This window comes from Bison bison, unplaced genomic scaffold (assembly GCF_000754665.1).
Source record: "Bison bison bison isolate TAMUID 2011002044 unplaced genomic scaffold, Bison_UMD1.0 scf7180017864383, whole genome shotgun sequence".
Lineage (NCBI taxonomy): Eukaryota > Metazoa > Chordata > Mammalia > Artiodactyla > Bovidae > Bison > Bison bison.
Genome location: NW_011494955.1, coordinates 3,936,296 through 3,945,966, shown reverse-complemented (window position 1 = coordinate 3,945,966; position 9,671 = coordinate 3,936,296).

Genomic DNA, 9,671 nt, shown 5'->3' with positions numbered 1-9,671 from the left:
TTTGATCTGTGGTCCAGGAAGATTCCACATGCCACAAGGAAACTAAGCCCATGTGCCACAACAACTGAAGGCCATGTGCTCTAGAACTGCGTGCCACAACAAGAGAAGCCACCTCAATGAGATGACCATGTGCTGCAACTAGAGAAAGCCTGCATGTAAAACTAGACCCAGCACAGTCAAAATAAGTAGTTTAAAAATCTATAAAAAATAACGAACTTTTTGGAAATCAATCAAGGAAATATAACTTGATAGGTGTTATAGTTTAAGTTAAATATATGTATGTATATGAATATATTTTATACACAGAATAAGAGAAGTCTGTGCATTTTTATGCTTGAGATAGATCCAATGTGTTATACAACAGAATTTTTGTACATGCCAGAAAAACAGAATTAGGGACTTTGAAGTCTAATCTTAAATGCCTTCCTGGTCACTTAAGTATGAGGTATAGATCTTGTACTGTTTATATTCACAAGGTCTAATACAGTGTGTAAACAATATAGAAAGTCTAATCTTCATTTTGTTCTTCATTAGAATTGGAATAGTGATACAGACATCATAAAATTGGAGTAGTCAGTCAGTCAGTCACTTCAGTCGCTAAGTCATGTCCTAGTCTTTGCGACCCCATGAACCGCAGCACGCCAGGCCTCCCTGTCCATCACCAACTCCTGGAGTCCACCCAAACCCATGTCCATTGAGTTGGTAATGCCATCCAACCATCTCATCCTCTGTCGTTCCCTTCTCCTCCTGTCCTCCATCTTTCCTAGCATCAGGGTCTTTTCCAATGAGTCAGCTCTTCGCATCATTTGGCCAAAGTATTGGAGTTTCAGCTTTAGCATCAGTCCTTCCGATGAACACCCAGGGCTGATCTCCTTTAGGATTGACTGGTTGGATCTCCTTGCAGTCCAAGGGACTCTCAAGAGTCTTCTCCAACACCACAGTTCAAAAGCATCAATTCTGCACTCAGCTTTCTTTATAGTCCAACTCTCACATCCATACATGACCACTGGAAAAACCATAGCCTTGACTAGATGAACCTTTGTTGGCAAAGTAATGTCTCTGCTTTTTAATATGCTCTCTAGGTTGGTCATAAATTTCCTTCCAAGGAGTGAGCATCTTTTAATTTCATGGCTTCAATCACCATCTGCAGTGATTTTGGAGCTCAGAAAAATAGTCAACCACTGTTTCCACTGTTTTCCCATCTATTTGCCATGAAGTGATGGGACCAGATGCCATGATCTTAGTTTTCTGAATATTGAGCTTTAAGCCAACTTTTTCACTCTCCTCTTTCACTTTCAGCGGCTCTTTAGTTCTTCTTCACTTTCTGCCATAAGGGTGGTGTCATCTGCATATCTGAAGTTATGATATTTCTCCCGGCAGTCTTGATTCTAACTTGTGCTTCCTCCAGCCCAGCGTTTCTCATGATGTACTCTGCATATAAGTTAAATAGTAGGGTGACAATATAAAGCTTTGACGTACTCCATTCCCAATTTGGAACGAGTCTGTTGTTCCATGTCCTGTTCTAAAGGTTGCTTCCTGACCTCCATACAGATTTCTCAAGAGGCAGGTCAGGTGGTCTGGTATTCCCATCTCTTTAAGAATTTTCCACAGTTTATTGTGATCCATACCGTCAAAGGCTTTGGCATAGTCAATAGAGCAGAAATAAGATGTTTTTCTGGAACTCTCTTGCTTTGAGAACCCCATGAACAGTATGAAAAGGCAAAAAGATAGGACACTGAAAGATGAGCTCCCCAGGTCGGTAGGTGCCCAATATGCTACTGGAGATCAGTGGAGAAATAATTCCAGAAATAATAAAGGGATGGAGCCAAAGCAAAAGCAACACCCAGTTGTGGATGGGACTGGTGACAGAAGCAAGGTCCAATGCTGTAACGAGCAATATTGTATAGGAACCTGGAATGTTAGGTCCATGAATCAAGGCAACTTGGAAGTGGTCAAAGAGGAGATGGCAAGAGTGAACACCGGCATTCTAGGAATGGATTGGAATGGGTGAATTTAACTCAGATGCCCATTATATCTACTATTGTGGGCAGGAACCCCTTAGAAGAAGTGGAGTAGCCATCATAGTCAACAAAAGAGTCCAAAATGCAGTACTTGGATGCAATCTCAAAAACGACAGAATGATCTCTGTTTCCAAGGCAAACCATTCAATATCACGGTAATCCAAGTCTATGCCCCGAACAGTCATTCTGAAGAAGCTGAAGTTGAACATTTCTATGAAGACCTACAAGACCTTCTAGAACTAACACCCAAAAAAGATGTGCTTTTCATTATAGGGGACAGGAATGCAAAAGTAGGAAGTCAAAAAACACCTGGAGTAATGGGCAAATTTGGCCTTGGAGTACAGAATGAAGCAGGGCAAAGGCTAATATTGCTCTGCCAAGAGAACGCACTGGTCACACAAACACCCTCTTCCAACAACACAAGAGAAGACTCTACACATGGACATCACCAGATGGTCAACACCGAAATCAGATTGATTATATTCTTTGCAGCCAAAGATGGAGAAGCTGTATACAGAGTCAGCAAAAACAAGACCAGGAGCTGACTGTGGCTCAGATCATGAACTCCTTATTAGCAAATTCAGACTGAAATTGAAGAAAGGAGAAAACCACTAGACCATTCAGTATGACCTAAATCAAATCCCTTATGACTATACAGTGGAAGTGAGAAATAGATTTAAGGGACTAGATCTGATAGACAAGAGTGCCTGATGAACTATGGATGGAGGTTCGTGACATTGTACAGTAGACAGGAATCAAGACCATCCTCAAGAAAAAGAAATGCAAAAAAGCAAAACGGGGATCTGAGGAGGACTTATAAATAGCTGTGAAAAGAAGGGAAGCAAAAGGGAAAAAGAAAGATATACCCATTTGAATGCAGAGTTCCAAAGAATAGCAAGGAGAGATGAGAAAACCTTCCTCAGTGATCAGTGCAAAGAAAGAGAGGAAAACAATAGAATGGGAAAGACTAGAGATCTCTTCAAGAATATTAGAGATACCAAGGGAACATTTTATGCAAAAATGGGCTCAATAAAGGACAGAAATGGTAGGGAACTGACAGAAGCAGAAGATATTAAGAAGAGGTGGCAAGAATACACAGAAGAACTGTACAAAAAAAGATATTCATGACCCAGATAGTCACAATGATGTGATCACTCACCTAGAGCCAGACATCCTGGAATGTGAAGTCAATTAGGCCTTGCTGCTGCTACTAAGTCGCTTCAGTCATGTCTGACTCTGTGCAATCCCATAGACGGCAGCCCACCGGGCTCCCCCATCCCTGGGATTCTCCAGGCAAGAACACTGGAGTGGGTTGCCATTTCCTTCTTCAATGCATGAAAGTGGAAAGTTGAAAGTGAAGTCGCTCAGTCGTGTCCGACTCTTCGAAACTCCATGGACTGCAGCCTACCAGGCTCCTGCGTCCATGGGATTTTCCAGGCAAGAGTACTGGAGTGGGTTGCCATTGCCTTCTCTGAAGCATCAATACGAACAAAGCTAGTGGAGGTGATGGAATTCCAGTTGAGCTATTTTAAATCTTGAAAGATGATGCTGTGAAAGTGCTGCACTCAATATGCCAGCAAATTTGGAAAACTCAGCAGTGGCCACAGGACTGGAAAAGGTCAGTTTTCATTCCAATCCCAAAGGAAGGCAATGCCAAAGAATGCTCAAACTACTGCACAATTGCACTTATCTCACACGCTAGTAAAGTAATGCTTAAAATTCTCCAAGCCAGGCTTTAGCAATACATGAACCGTGAACTTCCAGATGTTCAAGCTGGTTTTAGAAAAGGCAGAGGAACCAGAAAGAGATCAAATTGCCAACATCCACTGGGTCATCGAAAAAGCAAAACTGGAGTAGTGGTACAGACATAACAGTCAGTTAGTCTAATCAGACTAATTGGGAGTGTTTTCAGTTTTGGCCTATGTTCTCAAAATAAAAATTGAGAATTTTTATGTAATATCCCCAATGTACATTAAGATATTTGCACACATAAGGATGTGTTGTTTGCTAACAGCTGGGGCACTTTGAAAAGATTTTTCCTGCTTTAGCAATGAAATTAAAGTGAAAGGGCAGGTGTGTGGGGAAGCAGGGAGGAAGAATAAGAAGCAGCTTAAATTAGGTAGTGCCACTGTCTCTTTCATAGGCTAAAGGTGGGAGGCAATGAAGAGAGCCAGAATCTGGTAATTTAAGGTGACAAACACTAATAACAAGTGTCTTTGAATTTAAAAGTTGAAGCAAGAGAGGACACAACTAAATTACACAAGGACAAAGAGGGATAGAAAAAGTCTAAAAGGTGCTCTCAGGTCAGCCTTCCACTACAGCTGGGCACTGTTCTCACAGAATTCCCTAGAGAGTCTTCTACCATCAAGTGACATTTGAGGTATTAAACATGTGAGATGGGATTGGACACCTTGAGCATATGATCCCTAAGGGGCTGACAGCACATACTTCCTGCTGAACTAGTTTCTTATCCTAGAGTCTGATCCCTAAGCTCATCTGTTCTCCTGTTCCCCAGTGTTTTTCAAACTTCTATCCATCTTTTACCTCCTCCCAAAATGAGGAAGAACCAACAAATTAGCTTCTGCTGTGAGGTATGTAATTGACTTCCAGAAAACTTCTCAGTCTAAATGTAGAAGGACTGAGAGAAAGGGGAAAGGGATATGATATTTACTGAATGTGGAGCATATACTAAGCAAAATACTAGGTCATTTAATTTCATCGTCATGGCAACACTGTCAGCCAAGTATTATTATTGCCAAAGAAGAAGCTGAGACTTAAAGAAGTTAAGAAACATGAGCAAACCACTCCCTACCCCACACCATGTTAAGAAGTCAAAGAGATGAAATTCAAATGTATTCTGATTCCAAATCCTATGCCTATTTCACCAGAGCAAGGGTTCCCTCAAAGTCAATTGTTAATGTTTGGGCATTCTATTCCCTTTTGGTAACGCATCATCTCCCTGACTCTGGCACATTTCCACAACAGAGTGACTTTTTACTGAAACACTCTGCAAACTGGGAATCTGACAAAAATCCCAAAGGTTTATGAAGTTCAGTAACAGTGTATACGTATTTTAAATCCTAAAAGAGTGCAAGTACACTAATCCTGCCAACAATAAGTTTTTAAAAAAGGAAAATAACTTCCTCCTTCATTTATTGAAATTGCTTGGAAGCAGAAGTCAGGAAATCCCCTTCCTTGATTTGTAGTATTTGACTGGACATGGAGTAACAGACTGGTTCCAAATCAGGAAAGGAGTACGTCAAGGCTGTATATTGTCACCCTGCTTATATAACTTATATACAGAGTACATCATGTGAAATGCTGGGTTGGATGAAGCACATGCTGGAATCAAGATTGCTGGGAGAAATATCAATAACCTCAGATACAAAGATGACACCACCGTTTGGCAGAAAGAGAAGAACTAATGAGCTTCTTGATGAAAGTTAAAGAGGAGAATGAAAAAGTTGGCTTAAAACTCAACATTCAGAAAACTAAGATCGTGGCATCTGGTCCCATCACTTCATGGCAAATTGATGGGGAGCAATGGAAACAGTGACAGACTTTATTTTTATGGGCTCCAAAATCACTGCAGATGATGACTGCAGCCATGAAATTAAAAGACGCCTGCTTCTTGGAAGAAAAGCAATGACCAACCTAGACAGCATATTCAAAAGCAGAGACATTACTTTGCCAACAAAAGTCCGTCTAGTCAAAGCTATGGTTTTTCCAGTAGTCATGTATGGACGTGAGATTTGAACTATAAAGAAAGCTGAGGGCTGAAGAATTGATGCTTTTGAACTATGGTGCTGGAGAAGACTCCTGAGAGTCCCTTGGACTGCAAGGAGATCCAACCAGTCCATCCTAAAGGAAATCAGTCCTGAATATTCATTGGAAGGACTGATGCTGAAGCTGAAACTCCAACACTTTGGCCACCTGATGATAAGAACTGACTCATTGAAAAAGACCCTGATGCTGGGAAAGACTGAAGGCGGAAGAAGGGGACAACAGAGGATAAGATGGTTGGATGGCATCACAGATGCAACGGACATGAGTTTGAGTAGGCTCCGGGAGTTGGTGATGGACAGGGAAACCTGGCATGCTGCAGTCGCAAAGAGTCGCATACAACTGAGCGACTGAAGTGAACTGAACTGATGCTGCTGTTATTCCCAAAGAACAGATTTATACTGCTTTATTCTTTGAACTTTTCTATATTTTTTCATTTTTCCTCAATAGAATATAGTTTTGGTTATTATAAAGATTTCCACATGACAAGAATTTATTTTACTCTCTTTTTTATACTCTGGGAGAAGTAAGCTCTAAGCAAACAAAAAAATGCCTAATTACTTGTTTTACATAAAAAATGTATATTCATTTATGGAAAAATATGTTAAGTATATATATATACGTTTTTCACTTAGAGTACTAGGTGTCTGGGAAGAATGCAAATTTTTCACATGTATAGAATTCAACCTTGTCTCATAATATCCAAGAATAACTTCAGAATGGTTTCCACCAGCAATTATTTTCATTACTAAAAGATTATCATAGACATATAGTTAAATAGAATAGAATGTCCGAAAATAGACCAACACAAATATATTCATTTAAATTTCAAAAAAAGGACGAGTGTAATTCAATGGGGGAAAGGATAACCTTTTCGACAAATGATGCTGGAATATCTGGATATCTACATGAAAAAACCTTTACCGTTACTTGCCACTGTATACCAAAAAATTAACATGAAACGAATCATAAAACAACAGGTAAGAGATGAAACTATAAAATTTCTAGAACTACAAAACATAGACAAAAATCTTTGAAACCTTGGGTTAGACAAACATTTCTTAGACAGAATTCAAAAAACCACAAAGCTGTAAAAGAAAAAAATTGATAAACTGCACTTCATCAAAACTTAAAACTTCTGCTTTCTGTAATGTAGTCTGAAGCCAGGGAATGTGATACCTCTAGCTCTGTACTTATTTGTCAAGACTGTTTTCACTATTATGAGTCTTTTTGCCTCCAAACAAATTTTTAAATTATTTGTTCTAGGTCTGTGAAAAAAGCCACTGTAAATTGCCTTGGGTATTTTAACAGTATTAATTCTTTCAATCCCTGAGCACAGTATATCTTTCCATCGGTTTGTGTCATCCTCAGTTTCTTTCATCAGCATAGCCTTCTGAATCCAGCTCTTTTACCACTTTAGGTAGGTTTATTCCTAGGTTTTTATTCTTTTTTGATGCAATTGCAAACGGAATTGTTTTCTTAATTTCTCCTTCTGAGAGTTACTGTTACTTTATAAAAATGCAACAAATTTTTGTATATTAATTTTGTATTCTGCAACTTCACCATATTCATTGGTGAGCTCCAGTAATTTTTTGGTGGCATCATTAGGATTTTCTGTGTATAGTATCATGTCTTCTGCAAATAGTGACAGTTTTACTTTTTCCTTTCCAGTTTAGATTCTTTTTATTTCTTTTCCTTGTCTGAGAATATACAATGGAGAAAAGACAGTTTCTTCAATAGGTCATGCTCGAAAAACTGGACAGCTAAATGTAAACAATAAAATCAGAACATTTTCTCAAATCATATACAAAAATAAACTCAAAATGAATTAAAGACCTAAATGCAAGACCAGGAATCATAAAACTCCTAGAAGAAAACATATGCAGAACACTTTTTGGCAGAAATCACAGCAATATTTTTTTTTTTTTGGATTTGTGACCTAAAGCAAAAGAAACAAGAACAAAAATAAATAAATGGGACCTAATTAAACTTAAAAGCTTTTGCACAGCAAAGAAAACCATTAATAAAACAATATACTGAATGGGAGAAAACATTTGCAAATGATATGACTCATAAGGGAATCATATCCAAAATATATAAACAGCTTATACAATTCAACATCAAAAAAAAAATCATTTTTTTAAAAAGGGCAGGGAAAAAAAAAAAGAAAAAGGGCAGGAGACCTGAATAGACATTTTTCCAAAGAAGATATGCAGATGACCAACAGTGTATGAAAAGATGCTCAGCATCATTAATCATCAGAGAAACAGCAAATCAAAGCCACAATGAGATATCACCCCACACCTATCAGAATGACTATTATCAAAAAGATCATAAATAACAAATGTTGGTGTTCTGGAGAAAAGTGAACACTTGAACACTGCTGGTAGGAATGTAAACTGGTACACCACTGTGGAAAACAGGATGGAGGTTCCTCAAAAAACTAGAAATAGAACTACCATATGACCCAGAAATTCCGCTCCTAGGTATATATTTTAAAAAAAGATTACATTCTAACATTCATAGCAATTCATAGCAGCATTTACAATAGCCAAGATATGGAAGCAACCAAGTGCCCATCAGTTTTCATTCCAATCCTAAAGAAAGGAAATGCCAAAGAATGCTCAAACTACTGCACAATTGCACTCACTTCACACGCTAGGAAAGTAATGCTCAAAATTCCCCAAGCCAGTCTTCAGCAATACGTGAACCGTGAACTTCCAAATGTTCAAGCTGGTTTTAGAAAAGGCAGAGGAACCAGAGATCAAATTGCCAACATCTGCTGGATCATCAAAAAAGCAAGAGAGTTCCAGAAAAACATCTATTTCTGCTTTATTGACTATGCCAAGGCCTTTGACTGTGTGGATCAAATAAACTATGGAAAATTCTGAAAGAGATGGGAATACCAGACCACCTGACCTGCCTCTTGAGAAACCTATATGCAAGTCAGGAAGCAACAGTTAGAACAGGACATGGAACAACAGACTGGTTCTAAATAGGAAAAGGAGTACATCAAGCCTGTATATTGCCACCCTGGTCATTTAACTTCTATGCAGAGTACATCATGAGAAACGCTGGGCTGGAGGAAGCACAAGCTGGAATCAAGATTGCCGGGAGAAATATCAGTAACCTCAGATATGCAGATGACACCACCCTTATGGCAGAAAGTGAAGAAGAACTAAAGAACCTCTTGATGAAAGTGAAAGAGGAGAGTGAAAAGGTTGGCTTAAAGCTCAACATTCAGTGCTCGCTTCAGCAGCACATATACTAAAATTGGAATGATACAGAGAAGATTAGCATGGCCGCTGCGCAAGGATGACATGCAAATTCATGAAGCGTTCCATATTTTTGAAAGAAATCAAAGAGGACACTAATAGATGGAGAAATATACCATGTTCATGGATTGGAAGAATCAATATAGTGAAAATGATTATACTACCCAAAGCAATTTATAGATTCAATGCAATCCCTATCAAGCTACCAACGGTATTCTTCACAGAGCTAGAACAAATAATTTCACAATTTGTATGGAAATACAAAAAACCTCGAATAGCCAAAGCTATCTTGAGAAAGAAGAATGGAACTGGAGGAATCAACCTACCTGACTTCAGGCTCTACTACAAAGCCACAGTCATCAAGACAGGATGGTACTGGCACAAAGACAGAAATATAGATCAATGGAACAAAATAGAAAGCCCAGAGATAAATCCACGCACATATGGATACCTTATCTTTGACAAAGGAGGCAAGAATATACAATGGATTAAAGACAATCTCTTTAACAAGTGGTGCTGGGAAAACTGGTCAACCACTTGTAAAAGAATGAAACTAGACCACTTTCTAACACCATACACAAAAATAAACTCA